Below are 17413 nucleotides of genomic sequence, written 5' to 3'. Positions count from 1 at the left end.
ATTGCAAGGCCACCCAAACTTCCATTAATAAATGGGGTAGCTAATTGATAACCTTTTTAGAAATGTGTTGGAATGCGAGCTCTCTATTAAGCAGGTAGGTTTTTTTTTTTCCCCAAAAATTCCCTTTTTAATATTTTTATTTTCAGTTTACTTCCTTTTCTTGGTTATAATTCTAATAGTACTTTTTTCTTAAGTTCAGTTCTGTCTAAGTTTCGATAAATGTTGAAGACAAGATTGCATTTTATCATTTTTTATTTATTTATTTTTCTTTAATTAGGAGAACATCTTATTGAACTTTTTTTTCTTCTTTGTTTTTTGATATTCTACTTAGGGAAATGCTCTAGTGTTCTCATAGCACAACACGACAAGTTATAGTGCTCCTTCCTTGCATCCAGCCACTTGGACAATCCAATCAACCAATCTGACCTGACCAGTATGTATAGAATACATTTTATGGGCTACAACATAAAAATCACACCGATCAGATGAACCAACGCATCCCTGATTTGTGCTTATTTTTCTAAGCCATTATCGGATGGTTAGGATTGCCTAACAAAATAGACTCTTCAGAATCATAAGCAATCTACGATGGTCCCCAACATATAGATTGATCAAATTGCTAATTGGACCTATTTTGTGTATAATATGGACGCTCAAGGACTCGAGATCATTTAAGGGTGATGATCAGATAGCTACGACAGTCACTTTAGTGTGAGATATGTATGGTATCCTGTGATATCTATGTTGAGCCCAATGAACAGTATTTAAATTCAATTCTCTCTATGTTTTAATTATTGTAGAAACTAGAAAGTAAGGCTACAGTTCTTTTATTTTATTTTGATGTTTTCTCTTCTGATTTTTTCTTTTTTCTTTTTCCAGTGTCTTGGATTGCAGGGAGAGAAGTTAATGGAGAATAAGAATCAAGCAATATAGAAGGGGAATTTTCATTTGATTGGATTTTCTACATGAAAATGTCTTCTTCCTCTTGGATCTCTTCTCTTACATGTTCAAGCTCTTCTATTGAGTCATCAGATAGTTTCAATCTCACCCTCCTGCTTCAATGGTTGAGATTCATATTCCTCTCACCGTGTCCACAACGAACTCTGTTCTCCGCCGTTGATATTGTCTTCTTGCTCGTTCTCGTTGGCTTTGCAATCCATAAGCTGAGTTCTAGATTCCGCTCTCGTGCGCATTCAAATTCGGAAATCAAACCTGTTATCAGAAACAACAGAAAGCATGTCAAAACCAATCTCTCTTTCAAGCTCTCTCTAGTTCTAACAGCCCTTTTAGCAATCTCTTACACTGTCCTCTGCATTCTCTCCTTCGCTAGAAGTACCCAATTATCATGGAAGCTAACCGAAGCTCTGTTTCGGCTAATCCAAGCAATTACCCAAATCACGGTTTTGGTGATCGTCGCTCACGAGAGGAGATTCCAAGCCATTACTCATCCAATGACAGTTCGAATCTACTGGGTAGCGAGCTTCCTGATCTCTGTTCTATTCTCCATTTCCGCTATTATCCGTATCAGCGTTCTTCACATGAGTGGGAATCAAGACCATGATTTGAAAATCGATGATATATTTTCCTTAATTACACTTCCAATTTCCATCGTTTTCCTCATCTTTGCCATTCTCGGATCGACTGGCATTACAGTAATGGAATCCAGTTTGGATGAATCGGAATCCAAACTGAAAGAACCTCTCTTGAACAAATCGAATGTGACCGCGTATGCTTCTGCAAATGCATTCTCGAGAGCGGTCTGGTATTGGATGACTCCCCTCATTAGCAAGGGCTACAAATCTCCTCTCAAGATGGATGAAATCCCATCGCTCGCACCCGAACATCGAGCCGAGCACATGTCCCAGCTATTCGAATTGAACTGGCCGCACCCCTCCAATAAAACCAACCACCCGGTCCGAACCACCTTGCTCCGCTGCTTCTGGCCTAATCTCACATTCACCGCCTGCCTTGCCCTCATCCGCCTCTGCGTCATGTATGTCGGCCCGATCCTGATACAGCGATTCGTAGATCTGACCTCCGGCAAGAGCAAATCCCCTTACGAAGGCTACTACCTCGTCCTAATCCTCCTCGTCGCGAAATCAGTCGAAGTCCTCTGCTCCCACCAATACAATTTCCAATCGCAGAAGCTCGGAATGCTGATCCGATCTACGCTTATCACTTCCTTATACAAGAAAGGCCTTCGCCTAACATGCTCGGCTCGCCAGGCCCATGGAGTGGGTCAGATCGTGAATTACATGGCCGTCGACACCCAACAGCTATCGTACATGATGCTTCAGCTACATAACATTTGGCTCATGCCGCTCCAGGTAGGCGTGGCGCTGGGCCTTCTCTACTTCTATCTGGGACCAGCAATGACATCAGCCCTTATTGGGATCGTTGCCGTCATGATCTTCATCATATTCGGGACCCGCCGGTATAATCGCTACCAGTTTAATATCATGAAGATGCGGGACAAACGGATGAAGGCGACGAACGAGATGCTGAATTACATGAGGGTGATTAAGTTCCAGGCATGGGAAGAGCATTTCAAGAAGAGGGTAGCGAATTTCCGGGGAAGTTCATGTTCTCAATCTCTGGCAACATTATCGTGATGTGGAGCACACCCGTCGTGATATCGGCGCTCACGTTCGGGACCTGCATTTTGCTGGGCGTGGAGCTGGATGCTGGAAAGGTGTTCACGACGACGTCCTTTTTCATGATCTTGCAGGAGCCGATCCAGACCTTACCGGAGGCGTTGATCTCGATCTCGCAGGCGATGATCTCGCTCCAGCGGCTGGATGGGTACATGATTAGCAAGGAGCTGGAAGAAGGAGCTGTGGAGAGGGAGGATGGAGGGTGTGAGGTGGCTGTGGAGGTTAAAGGTGGAGTGTTTGGATGGGAGGATGATGGTGGGGAGGTGGGCCTTAAGGATTTGAATGTGGAGATCAAGAGCGGGTCGCTCGCTGCCATTGTCGGGACCGTTGGATCGGGGAAGTCTTCTTTCCTGGCGGCGATCCTGGGGGAGATGCACCGGATCTCTGGCAAGGTATGTTTGTTTGACCATCTGATTTTGTTTTTGACGGTTGGGATGTGTTCTTGTGGGGTGTGGGGCCCATGCACCGAAATGGCTGTTTGTGGCCCGTCCGTTTGGTGTGACCTTTGACTTCGTGATCATCAGAGAGGATGTGCATGGTATCCTCTGGATTGCGGTTGGTACTGGTGGTGAGTCAGTGATCCAGATTCGTTGATTTCCGTGGGCCGGATCATGGATCTTGGCTCTTCTTAACTTCTCAGAGCAATCCAATCTCTTTATCATAGCCCCCCACCATTGATTGTGGGGCCTGATGATCACGTGGAAGCATGCATTGCCTGTCAAAGATCCAAGTGCTAGAGTTTTTGGGAAGATCCAGGCCATTCATCCGGTGGGACAGCTGTGAACATACTAAAATGACAGACGGTCTATATTAACGTACTTGTCGCCCACAAAATGATTGCGCCGTGGCACACCTGAACGGCCTGAATCTTGCAAGCGTGTGCCACATTCGCACGTGTGCTTAGCATCGCCCCTCCCTTTCTCTTTCAATTAGGACTGATTGCATCAAAATTGGCGGTTAAAACGAAATGAAAACAAAACTTTAAAACTCTGGTAGAGCGCGGTGATCATACACAGGCACTTAGAAAGTAGTAGTAATTGCACACGTTGAGATTAAGTAACCACCATTAAAAATTGTTAGTACCTATTCCGTACTGTGGTCCACTTGAGCTTTGAATCTACCTCATTTCTGTGCTTATGGCATAAACTGAGTTGTCAAAGCGCGGGGATAAAACACGTAAATCAGGGTGAGCCCTTTAGAACTTGCGCCACTTGCAGATATTACCGGAAACGGGCGCGCAGGAAGTCGACGTAAATTCTCGTTGTGCCAAACTGCCACGTGTCGGTGCTTACTTACGAAGGGACCACGTAAATATCAACCTATCTAGAACTTTTGTAGCCCACAACAAGTTTGTAACCCAGCGGACCACCGCTATAAATTTTTCATGCGCACGTGTACGGACGTTCATGCTACGCCAGAGTATCTAATAATCAATAAGTGAAGAGGTCAAAATCTTCGGCTCCAAAATGTTCGAATGTTTTTTATTCGTTTATCATTCTGTTCCAGCCCTCGGTGGCGGCTGCTTGTTCTACCTGTATTTTGAGAGGAAACAGGCGCTATAAATTCCCTCTTTTATTTATTTCCTTCGTTGTCCACATGGTAATTTGATCTGGAGGACCAGTGCTTGAATGGGCTCCTGGGTGAAAGTTTAATGATCGGACGGTTCTGACCCATCCACGTTGCTTATTGGATGACTGTGAGAGTTCATTTACCTGATGTTTGGGATATGACCTATCCACATCATGGCCCACTTGAACGACGGTTCCGGTCACCACTTTTTTCCACGTATGTCAGTGGGTAAGGATGGTGGCGCATTACCTCTTACGTGCACGGTTTTGCCTTCTTTAAAAAGAACTAACTCATTGTAAACCGGGAAAAGGACAAACCGAAGAGTCATTTTGTCACGAAAGCATCTCGAAGGGTCTTCCAGATCTTTTACTCATTGAATTAGCAAGGCCGACGTGCGCCACGTGTGTAAAATCGAAGCCACAGTTTACCATGACTTTGGAATTGACTCTCCGTTTTCTTCCGTGAAGCGTACAGTGCTCCGAAAGCCTGTGGCATAACTTCCCGCGGAAGTTAGGTGGGGCCCACTGTGATGTTTGTGAGAAATCCACCACGTCCATCCATTTTACCAGATTATGTTAGGGCGTGGGCCGAAAAATGAGATAGATAAATCGAATGTTCGGCACGATAGGAAAAGTTGGGTAGGGAAATGGCTACCGTTGAAAACTCTGTGGTGTTTATAAGCCATCCGTACCGCTGGTGACTTCACTGCGAGACGCGTATTTCCCGTGAAGTTCCTGCACTGAGATGCTAGGTGGGGCCGCCGTGATGTTTTTGACGTATTGTGAGCTCATTTTAGGTCATGTGACAAAAAGTTAAGGTGGGTCCAAAACTAATGTCGTCCGCAAGAGAGGAAACAGTGGGAATTCGTATCAGATAAAAGGTTTTTTTTGTTGTTTTCACTTCATCCCAGTAGGAATGACTTTATAAACGGTTTGGATGGGTTATAAACATCGAGTTAGATCACAGCAAGATTTCAACGGCATTAAACTTTTTAGCCGGTTTTACCTCTCGTACGGACTTGAGTTTTGGATCCACTTGATACTTGGTCTCATGTCCTGAGTTTTGGATCCACTTGATACTTGGTCTCATGTCCTAAAATGAGTCTGGAAAAACGGATGGACGGTGTTGATTTTTCAAAAACATCACGGTGGGCCTCGCCTAGGAAATCTGCGTATATGACTACTTGGATAAAGGAAAAACACCAAATTATTAGCCAGATCCGAAACTTCCTTGGGGGCACGGATGTTTCAATGGTACATGTTCAATCCTCAGTTTTTCCTTGTCGTGCGACGCAATTGATTTTTTTATCTGCCTCGGTTATTTTTTGGCCTACGTTCTAACATGATCCGTCGAAGAGGGTGTACATGGATTTCTTACAAATATCACGGTGGGCCGCACCTAGCACGGTGTTGCTGTTAGTTCTGCCAAAGGCTTCCGTACACGTCCGAACGATAGCGCATGTGGAGCCCACTCAAGTGAGTGGCTTGAGGGGGCGTTTGGCGCATGGTATTAGATGAGAAAATGGGATGAAATTGAATTTGGTCCTGTGCCCATTTCATTCCATGCTGGGGAAGAATGGAAAAGCTTGGAATTAGATTAGATGGTATTGCATTGGGTCATGTGCTAATTCAACTCAATATTAGCAAGTTGTATAGGTCCCACCATGATGTGTGGGCTATATCCACACTGTCCACCCATTTTTGGAGATCGTTTAGCAGTATGGGCCAAAAAATTAAGTAGATCTAAAGCTCAAGTGGACCCCACCATAGAAAGTAGAGGGGATTGAATACCTACCATTGAAAACTTTTTTAGGGCCACATAAGTTTTGAATCTACCTTATTTTTAAGCTCATACCATGAAATGAGGTTACAAAATAGATAAATGATTTGGATATAATACATATGTTATTCTCAATAACTTCAAATAATGATAGGTATACCCATTCAATGTACCACCGTATTACGAAATAACATGGAATTAAGCTTATCGCATGGTAAACCAGGGAGGCAATCCCTGCGATACATAATAATTAGGTTTTTTGAATCCCACCTAAACCTTCCCAATACCACGTGCCAAACACCCCCTGATCCGTCTTGCGTATGCCGGGTTGGAACATGGAATGTGTAAGTGGCCATCTTCCTTCAGAAAAGTGCACGTGTCAGGGCGCTTTTCATTGATAGACGAGATGTGAACTGCCCAAGAAGACGCCTTTTTAATAGTGACAGCACGCAGAACCCCCGGAAACTTTTTCAGTGGGGAGTTATTTAATGCTCTGGCTGTGTGACACTTGATACGCAGGCACGCACCTATAAATTCCCCACGTGTCATACGTTACATCTCAAGTTAAATTTAGGGCGTGTTTGGCGGGTGGATTGGAAGGGATTGAATGGTATTACGGTGGATGGCGTGGATTTCAAGGTAATGGTCGCTGCGCCAGTGGATTGGTGCAAGATCCATGGGATTGCTATATCAAGTCTGTTTGGCACGCCCGGCCAATCCTGGGATTAAACCTTCCCATCTCTTCCAATCCCCCGAACCAAACACGTCCAGGCAAATTTGAACGGATTAGATTGGATTGGATGGGATTTAAAGGTTATGATGGTGTTGTCAGTGGATTGTCTTAAGATCCGTGGGATTGCTATATCCCGGTATCAGATCACCCGGTCTGTTTGGCACGCCCGGCCAATCCCGGGATTTAACTTCCCATCCCTTCCAATCCGCCCGGCCAAACAGGCCCTTACTGAATTTGGAACACATCGTCCCTAAGTCATATTTGTAAAAAATCCAATTTGTTGAAAAATTATAGCCCCTGATTCTTGGATCATTGTTTGTGAATTAGGACCGTTGGATATTTTTCATTTAGCCGTCCATTTGCACTTGCCGTACAAAACCCATTCCAGATCAAGACTGTTCGGTAGGGGAGCGGCTTCGGTGGATCCCTGACTGTGGGGCCCACCGTGATGTACGTGCCTTACATCCAGGCCGTCGATGTCTTGCTGGGTCAAATTAACTTAAAGACTCAAACCGGATCTTTAACACAGGATGTTTTAATAATTAGATTTTTAGTATTTACTGCATTCGAAAACAGATAGAATTAAAAGGTTGCTAATTGCTTGCTGCTAGCATGTTCTTGCTTTTGGTAGAAAAGGCTGCCTAACTAGAAATCTAGCTGAGTCGAGTTGACTCGGCCTTTATTTTGAGTCGACCCACTGAATTTTAGAATTATTGCCATGCGTGCTGGTAATGCATTTGATGTAGCTGGTGCATATACCATTTGCCATTTCATAACCATTAACACGTGTGTATTTTTTGTTTATAGGAATCCATGACAACATTTCTGAGCCATACGTGGTAACTAAATAATAATAATAATCATCACCATGACCATTTTAAGTCCTTTCTTCCATACAGGTGAGAGTTTGTGGGTCCACTGCCTACGTTGCCCAGACATCATGGATCCAGAACGGGACCATCCAAGAAAACATACTCTTCGGATCGCCAATGAACCGTGCAAGATACAAGGAGGCGATCAGGGTGTGTTGCCTGGAGAAGGACTTGGAAATGATGGAATTTGGGGACCAGACCGAGATTGGAGAGCGAGGTATCAACCTGAGTGGTGGCCAGAAGCAGCGGATTCAGTTTGCCCGGGCTGTCTATCAGGACTGTGACATCTACCTCCTCGATGATGTCTTCAGCGCCGTCGATGCCCACACTGGCTCAGAAATATTCAAGGTCATTTGCATTTCTTGATTTTTCTTTTGCTTGATAGGATAGGGGTGGCAATGGGTGGGGTCAGGGCTTGGCTCATTTATGAGCCATGAATTTCGGTCCGAACACAATCCACAGCCATGTCCGCTTGTCCTAACCCGACCCACTTAAAATTCATCAAGCCCAAGCCCAATCCGACCCAACCCATTTAATTTTAATCGAGTCAGGCTCACGCTCAACCGACCCAACCCGTCAGAGTGGCCACACTCAAGTTTAGGAATGGAATATGAGGCTAAAGACATATGCCCAGTCCTAGTTTTGGGTCAGGTTGGGTCGGGTCATGGCCCAGACCATTGATAAGCTATGCGGGTGCGTCAGGTTGGGTAGGATCCAGACCACTGTTGGCTCGTTTACTTTAAATGAGCACACATTTCTAACCCAAGCCCAACCCACTACCCATTTAGCTTGGTCCAACCCACCTAAGAAGCAGGTTAGGCCCATTGCCACCCCTAGATAATATATCTAAATACAACATATTGCTGCTGTTTATTTTTGAATTGTAAATGATTCCGTGGTTGTGATCCATTGATCACATGATTAATATGGTTGGTATTGTAGTAGTAGTACCGTTTTGGTCCAGTTAGAGTTGGACCACACTGAACTTCTATGCAGGTCAAAATGACCACTGTTGGATCATGATCATAAGCCCCTTGGTGTGTGACCAGGTTGAATAAGTTGGTCCACATTGAATAAATAGTGCATTCAAATGCGCCCCCACAGGGCCTGTTTGGATTCAGGCAAAGTTGTGTCACGACTAGCCATTATGGGATGCTGTCAATGCTAGCTAGTCATGGACATGTTGTTGTGGACTAGTTGTTTTATCTCTTGTTTGTCAAACACCCTGGATCATGAACAAATAGATTGTGCCACATGGGGAAATTAAAGATTTGTTGATAGCACAGTTACACATGTGCATGTGAACGTTTGACATATCTGTCACATTTTTAGTGCTTGAAGATTGATGGTGGCACATATAAACACATCAAGCACGTGCTCAGATAAATATGAGCTTCATGTGCACCAAAACTATAGTGTCATTGACAAGTAAGTCCACTTCTACCTCTTCACGAAAGACACTCAATCCATGGTCTAAGGGGTCACGTGTCCATGACTACTTGTCTAAAAGCGCATTGGTTTCCATGCACAAGAGGATTGACAAACCATAGACATGTATTGTTGTCCACGGCTATTAGTCAGGACACAACTTTGCCCAAATCCAAACAACCCTCAATGTTCTATTGCAATCATGGCCTAATAGTGATTGCCATTTTTACTGCAGAATTTCAGGGTCCTGAGACAAATGCACAGATGTACACAACATATCTGAAATGCTTCAAAGCATGCTAAATAAAATGCCTTTACATCTTTGGTTTATTCAACTTAGCATTTTGAGTAATTTGTTGCAGGAATGTGTAAGGGGAGTTCTCAAAGATAAGACCATTTTGCTGGTGACCCATCAAGTAGACTTCCTACACAATGCCGATCTCATACTGGTGAGCGTGATGTTTCTGCATCTCGGAATTTGTAGAATAACTCACTCCCATCAATCATGATTCTACTGGGGATGCCATCATTTTAACTTGTAAAAAAGTAACACTAAATGCACAAATAATCAAAATTATTTGTTTAGAAAGATGCTGATTCAACCACTTATTTACCGTCCAACCAGTGGATAATTTCCATCCTCCTATCAGCCCGATCCACTCATATAGTGGGCCACACCTGTATTTTGTATCATCTCAACAAAGGCGGATTGCGTCCTAGCCCCGCCCGTCTCCAGCTGGGAACGGGCAGGAGCTTTGAGTGGCCACCATGATGTATGGGTTTTATCCACACCATCCATCCATTTTTCCGTATCATTTTATGATATAGGACCAAAATTTAGGCAGATTGAAGGATCAAGTGGACCACACCACAGGAAGCAGTGGTGATAATGATTATCACCATTGAAACTTTTCTAGGGCCCACTGTGATGTTTATTTGCCGTCCAACCTATTCATAAAGTTACAAAGACCTGGATGGAGAGAAAACACAAATATCAGATCGATCCAAAACTTCTGTGGCCCCCAATAAGTTTTCAATGGTAAGAGTTTAATCCCCATTGTGTAGTCCACATCTGTCTTGGATCTGCCTCAGTTTAGGCTTATATCCTAAAATGATATGGAAAAATGGATGGACGATGTGAATAAAACCCATACATCACAGTGGCCACTCAAAGCCCCTACCCGTTCCCAGCTGGAGACGGGCGGGGGTAGGACACAATCTGCATCCCATCTCAACATGTATTCTTCTTCTTTTTTTATTTTTTTTTTAATATATTGTTTTCTATGGTGTGACCAAGCTGATGGGTGGATTTGATTGATTTTTGCACTATTTGGTCCCTGAGGTGGGTCCAACCTATTGCAATGGTTGGGTCCTGTACGTACCATATGCTGGTTGGACAGTAACTTATCTTGTAAAATTCTCATTTTATGTTGAAGTCAATTAATCACATCGGTATTTCAATATGAGTACTGATCACCTACATGCACACTGCACTTCAATATGAGTACTGATCACCTATATCTCTTTCGATATAAGGTTTGTGATTGAGCCGTAAAGATTACTAGAGCTTATGTCTCATCATCCTGAGGTGAGGATGACAGATATTGCTTTTCCAACTTTCATTTAGGATGGATGTGATTTACTTGGGCTCTAGAAAAGCACATGGGAAAAATAGTCAGTTAATGTGCAAAATTTCCATTTTTTTCGATGATGATCACATGGGTCTCATACTAAATTTCTAGAGTAAAACATAGAGAAGCTGCATTGCAACAAATCTTCCTTTTCTTCAGCATTGCAAATAAGTTCATGATGCCAAGGCACTGTTTGGAACTTGGGATTAGGTGGTATGGAATAGCATTTGGTCCAATGTAAATTACATCCGGCATTTGGAAATGAGGGGAAGGATTCGATTAATCCGGGCATCATGTCACCGAGTCCCAGCAGGAGAAACAGTGGGATTTCCGATGGATTTCAAAACTCACTACACCTATGGGCCCCACGTTGATGCGTATGTTTTATCCACATTGTCCATTCATATGCACCTTTACACATGACAATCGAGTGGTATATGCATACAAGTGACCAGCATCAATTGTGATATCTGGTCCGTTGATTACAATTCCATGGTCCATCAAATGTAGGTTTCACTTAATATAGTGTTTTTCCTAAAGGAATAATTTGATCCCAAACATGAGATGGAATGGTCAAAATACCATGGTATTTCCGGACATATAATCATTGTGCAATAATTGGTGTTAACTCCACCTAATGCAATTCCATACCATTTAATCCCATGTTCCAAACAGGCCCAGTTTGCATTTGAATTCACCAGCTGATTGAATTGCGATAATTCACTTTAATGAATAAATAACTAGATTAGTTATGTTTCCTAGTATTCATGATAAGAAAGTCTCCTCAAATTGGAATTATACATCTTTCAAATATGACTTGAAACTAACAAGACTGAAATTTGTTGATAAAGACCCTCAATATGAATGCTAAAGAAATCACTATCTGATCATATACACTTCCATTAGACTAGTTAATGCAATGCAATTTGATAGTGCATCCAAACACATATTTCAGTCGGAAGCTTTCTGTAAATTAAGGCTACAATGTGAATACTTGGTTGTATTATGTTGAGAATAACTAGTTGTATACAAGTATTAAGCAATAGAAACAGCTAATTCTAGAAGGTAACATACCAAAATCCACCTGTCTATAATTGTATTGCAACTGTACTATAAATATGTATCCATCCTCTGACACTTGGGGGTCGCTTGGATGCCTGTAAATGGGCCAAGTTGTAAATGATTTACAGGTAAATCATTTACACTGTTTGGATGACCTTTTTTGCCTGTAAATCATTTACAGGCTGTAAATGATTTACTGCATTTACCCCTATTTCATTTAAAGGCAAAAAGTTCAGATTTCATTTACAGGCTCTCCATTTACAACCTAACGGCTATAACTGGAAAGATTGGCTCTCCATTTACAAGACAAAAACAATTTATGGGCTATCCAAACATAGACAATCATTTACCTGTAAATCATTTGCAGCTTAAAAGCCAAACAGGATAGGCTGTAAATGATAAATCATTTACCTGTAAACCATTTACAACTTGAACCATTTACAGGCATTTAGATGATTTTTCTTGCTTTGTGATCTTAAATTTTTTTTTCGTACTTTGTGCCGTTAAAAAATCAGGTAATGCGGGATGGGATGATTGTACAATCAGGAAAGTATGACGAGATGCTAGGATCTGGCACAGATTTTGAAGTGCTTGTCACTGCCCATGCCACTTCCATGGAGCTGGTAGAGAAGGGCACCACTATGTCCACTGACAATCAGCAACAACCGAATGCATTTAAGCCGGCTATGAATCAAGGCCAATCCAATGGAGAAAATGGGTCTGTAGACTCGCCCAGGACCGAAAATGGGACGTCCAAGCTCATAGAGGATGAGCAGAGAGAGACTGGCAATGTCAGCTGGCAAGTTTACAAGCAGTACATCACAGAGGCTTATGGGTGGTGGGGTGTGCTGATGGTGTTGGGAATTTCTCTAGCATGGCAGTTGGCCCTCTTGGCGAGTGACTATTGGCTGGCATTCGAGACGTCGGACGCGGCCTCATTTAAGCCAGTCTTGTTCATTCGTGTATATTGTATCATTGCGGCAGTTTCGATTGTGTTGGTGACAATCAGGGCCTTTCTCCTCGCAGTTATGGGGCTCCAAACAGCTCAGAAATTTTTCAAGCAGATTCTTAACAGCCTCTTGCGTGCTCCCATGTCATTTTTTGATACAACGCCTTCTGGAAGGATTCTGAGTCGGGTAAGATCACTCTCCCTCTTCATGATAAAGGAGGAAAAAAAATACTCTCAATTTCAGTTGGTTATTATACAAGGCTTTCTAATGGTCGTCTGCTTGGGTGGGGGATTTGGGAAATCTACAGATTCAGATCTCTCCTGTTTGTTTTCCATTCATGATTTGCCAAATCCTTGGATTTCCCAAATCCACTCCCCCATAAACCCATGGGTTTTGGTGCAAATCCAAATCCCCAAAAGAACCAAAAACGAAGCCAATCCACAAAATGAGTGACTCTCTCAAAAGCAATGGAAGTTGTTCCCTTGCAATATATGCTCCCCAAATCGATGGATTTGATTCCCAAACTATGGACTTTGAATTTTTCCAAATCCTAGTCCAATGCAAATCCATGAATTTGATCAGTTCATGAATTTTTCAAATTCACGTTCTCATTTCCCCGATCCCAATTAGCGTATGAGATAGTTTACTCTTTCAATCTGAGCCATAATATCAATGGGAGTTATATGAGACCCAGGCAGAGTGTGATGCTTGATATGCAGGCAACAAAACATTGTACACGTGGCATACATTAACTCAAATTAAACTGGTTAAATTGTGGAGCCCAGTGTCACCTTGAAATAAGACCACTGGATATTTTTCATTTTTAACTGTCCAATAAATGTCTACCAATCTGATACTCAGATAAATCAAATAAGTGTGATGTTTGATTCATGATCCATCTAAACTAGAAACCATAATTTAGATGGTTTAATTTGAATTGTATGCCATGGGTGCAATATCTGCATAATTTCCAAGTGCCTGCATATCATCCTCAAACTCTGCTGGATTATCAAGGTTGTTCTCTAAATCAATTGAATGGGGCAGAAAGACATACATATCGTGGTATTCAAGTGTAGTGCAGAATATCAAGCAATCATTTGAATAAGCAATGATTAAGATGGTAATAAAAGAATAGGATGTTCTGTTCATCAGCTGGGTCCCTTGTCTATGAAAGAACAGTCGGTTAGCCCATTGTCCAAATTCGACTTGCATGTGAGGACTGCCTCATTTGTGAACAAGAGTGACTTTTAGGCCCGGTCATTGTCATGGTGGGGCCTTTCTGATGAGTAGCTCGCGCATGGCACAAGGCAGCACACCTGCCTGCATGTAGACTGGTGGTACATGTGGGACTAGCAAAATTCAATTTTTATTTTTATTTATTTATTTTGTTTTGAAGCACTACATTACTGATGCTACTGTTACGAACAAATGTCTCTGTACTGATCAAAGGATGTTTCGATTCTACTCCTGTTTCAGGCATCAACAGACCAAACTAACATTGATAGCTCCATCCCATTCCTTCTGGGTCTTTCGGTTTCGATGTACATCACAGTGCTTAGCATTATCGCCATCACGTGTCAGGTTGCTTGGCCCACAATTATACTCATAATTCCACTAGCTTGGTTGAATTTCTGGTACCGGGTACGTATGCCGTCAATCATGATCAAGTTTTATTGCTTATTCTTATCATGGATCTGATTACAATCAGACAATGGTGATGAGTGGAGCCGGCCACCTGCTAAGGATGTGGGAACCCACCCAAGCAGGTCCATTCCTTAAGAAGGCGGTGGTCCATGCTCATACATTGAATCTTTAGTGTGATGTGATAAAATGAAACAACCCTCTAAGAGAAATGTGCAACCAGTGAAAGAGGTCCATCTTTAACAACGTCTGTGTCTTGCTGCAGGGATATTATCTCGCATCCTCACGTGAACTGACTCGCCTTGATTCGATCACAAAAGCACCTGTTATTCATCATTTCTCGGAGAGTGTATCTGGAGTCATGACGATCCGGTGCTTCAATAAGCAGGCAAGGTTTTGTCAAGAGAATATAGAAAAGGTCAATGCAAATCTACGTATGGATTTCCACAACAACGGATCCAACGAGTGGTTGGGTTTCCGTCTGGAGCTAATTGGGAGCTTCATCCTCTGCATCTCTGCTTTGTTCATGGTCTTGTTGCCGAGCAGCATAGTCAAGCCTGGTATTTATATGAAAATTCAAAACCATGTTCCTAATCTATTGATGCTTTGATTCATGTCCATGCTTGAAAGCAATTAAGAGTATGGTTTTTATCAATTACTCAGGAGGTCCAGTTTCTGACCGTCCATGGTGGGGCATTCATGTCAGATGATCCTCAATGCATATGGTGGCCCTTACCATAAATGACCAATGTCTCATATGTCTATGGTATTGGGGGTGTTCATAGTGTGTTCCCACAGGGAATTTCAATTGGACCACATCTACAAAGAAATGGATGCTTAGAAAATTTATAGCCAATGCTTTACATTTGAAGTCAAATTGTCCCTCGCCAGATGAGTGGGCCAATATAATTTTAGGATAGCACCCATGGACTGAGGGCAGAAAAGGCAGTGGGCTTCTCAGCTCTTTTAAAAATCTTGAGATTTCCATTTTGCAGGAACTGACTTCGAATTTTGAATATTGCAGAATACGTTGGATTGTCTCTCTCCTACGGACTCTCTCTCAACAGTGCATTGTTTTTTGCAATATGGATTAGCTGCCTTGTGGAGAATCGGATGGTTTCAGTTGAGCGAATGAAGCAGTTCTCAAACATACCCTCTGAAGCAGCATGGGAGATCAAAGACTCTCTTCCTCCTCCAAATTGGCCCACCAAGGGTGATGTCGTTCTCAAAGCCTTGCAGGTAAATAATCTGATCTTTTAAATTCCAGACTTTTCCTTTTCTCTAGATATTTAAAAAGAGGCTGAATCCACTACAAAGCCAATGTGAGGCCGATTGTGATGTGTACATGACATCCAACCTGTCCATCATGTTTGATCCTCAGGTTCTCCTAGGTGCCTAAAAAGCAGGTAGATCCAAATTCATGTGGACCAGTGTAAAATCATGCCTGAAACCTCTAATATCACGTTGTGTGGCCCATGTGAGTTTTGGAATGGCCCGACTTTTTGGGTGTTCATTCATCCTGCTGGGACCCATGCATCTTCTGAATGGATTAGATTGAATTGTCATGTCATCGTCATCATCTAAGCCTTATCCCAATTAATTGAGGTCCGCTACATGAATTTTGTTCCGCCATTCCACTCTATCAAGGGCCATAACTTCAGTTGGACCATAGGTCATCATGTCTTTTCTTACTACCTCTGCCTATGTCGTATTGGGCCGTCCCCTTGCCATTTTAGAGCTTTTAACCCATGCCAACTCAATACTTCTGATCAACACAGTTCTTGGTCTCCATTGCACATGACCAAACCATCTAAGTCTATTTTCCTTCATCTTACTACCTATTGGTGCCACTCCCAAGTTCCCTCGAATGTATTCATTTCTAATTCTCTATATCCTTCCTCATCCTACCACTTACCTCTATCAACATCCTCATTTCAATTACATTCATCCTATGAATGTGTTGTTCCTTAACTGCCCAATATTCTGTCTCATAAAGCATGGCTGTTCTTATAGCTATCATATAGAATTTCCCTTTCAGTTTGAGCGGATGGCAAAACTATGTACTTGATGTGGTCTTGTTTTGAAAAAATAAATAAAATATTTGAGGCCTTCAACCTGAGTTTAGGGTCATCAGCCTTCTTTTTCTTTTTTTTCTTTTGCACCAAGGAGAAAATGATGGGCTGCACTTGATGGACAGATTGGATATAATGCACACATCGTGTTGGGCCCCACAAATCACATTGTAGATTAAGTCTGACCTACAAAGTTTTGGGACCATGGACTTGATTTCAGAACCTATGATTTCCTTCCATGAGTTCCCACCACCCCATGGAAACAATGGAGAAGATCATGTGGATCAAGTTAAAGGCCATGTCTCACCCTACTATCCACCCATCCATCCCATTATGCCATGCTAGAAGGACCATACATAAAAAAGTTTATGAGAAGTATATAAAGGATCCTCACCATGGCACATTTTCTATAGTCATGCTAAAATGAAGTGACGTGGATTAATCATGCAGCTTAGATATCGACCGAACAGTCCTCTAGTTCTCAAGGGCATTACTCTCAGCATTCAAGGAGGAGAGAAGGTTGGAGTTGTTGGACGAACAGGGAGTGGGAAATCGACTTTGATACAAGCTTTCTTTAGGGTTGTTGAGCCTTCTGGAGGGAAAATAATCATCGATGGAGTCGACATTTGCAAGTTGGGCCTCCATGATCTCAGGTCACGCTTCGGAATCATTCCTCAAGAACCTGTTCTTTTCGAAGGGACTGTTCGAAGCAACATCGATCCTATCGGTCGGTATTCAGATGACGAGATATGGAAGGTATTGAAACAAAAGGAAATATTTATATCTGTTCTTTTTACTAAATGTGTAGTTGATGTCTAGTAAGGAATTGACTTCTTATGGGAAGAGAAAGGAAAATAGATTAATCTATCCAATAATAATTTCCATGAGAACTATTAAAACATGGATTCCAATTATGAGTTCTTGTTTGGGTAGCAAATGGAAATCCCATATTCCTCTTACAATACTCTGTACTTTTTTTAAGAAGTAAAACTGATCTAGTTTCTTGTGCCAAGAATCCAAAT

At 42.4% G+C, this 17413-nt stretch overlaps 1 pseudogene; it reads left to right on the top strand.

Annotated features, from left to right (window-relative positions):
* LOC131230309 (ABC transporter C family member 14-like) overlaps window positions 1-17413 on the top strand; it is an 87394-nt pseudogene that overhangs the window by 59821 nt on the left and 10160 nt on the right.

This window comes from Magnolia sinica, chromosome 17, assembly GCF_029962835.1.
Source record: "Magnolia sinica isolate HGM2019 chromosome 17, MsV1, whole genome shotgun sequence".
NCBI classification, from domain to species: domain Eukaryota; kingdom Viridiplantae; phylum Streptophyta; class Magnoliopsida; order Magnoliales; family Magnoliaceae; genus Magnolia; species Magnolia sinica.
Note: the sequence above shows the minus strand (reverse complement) of the source record. Positions and strands in the feature narration are given on the sequence as shown.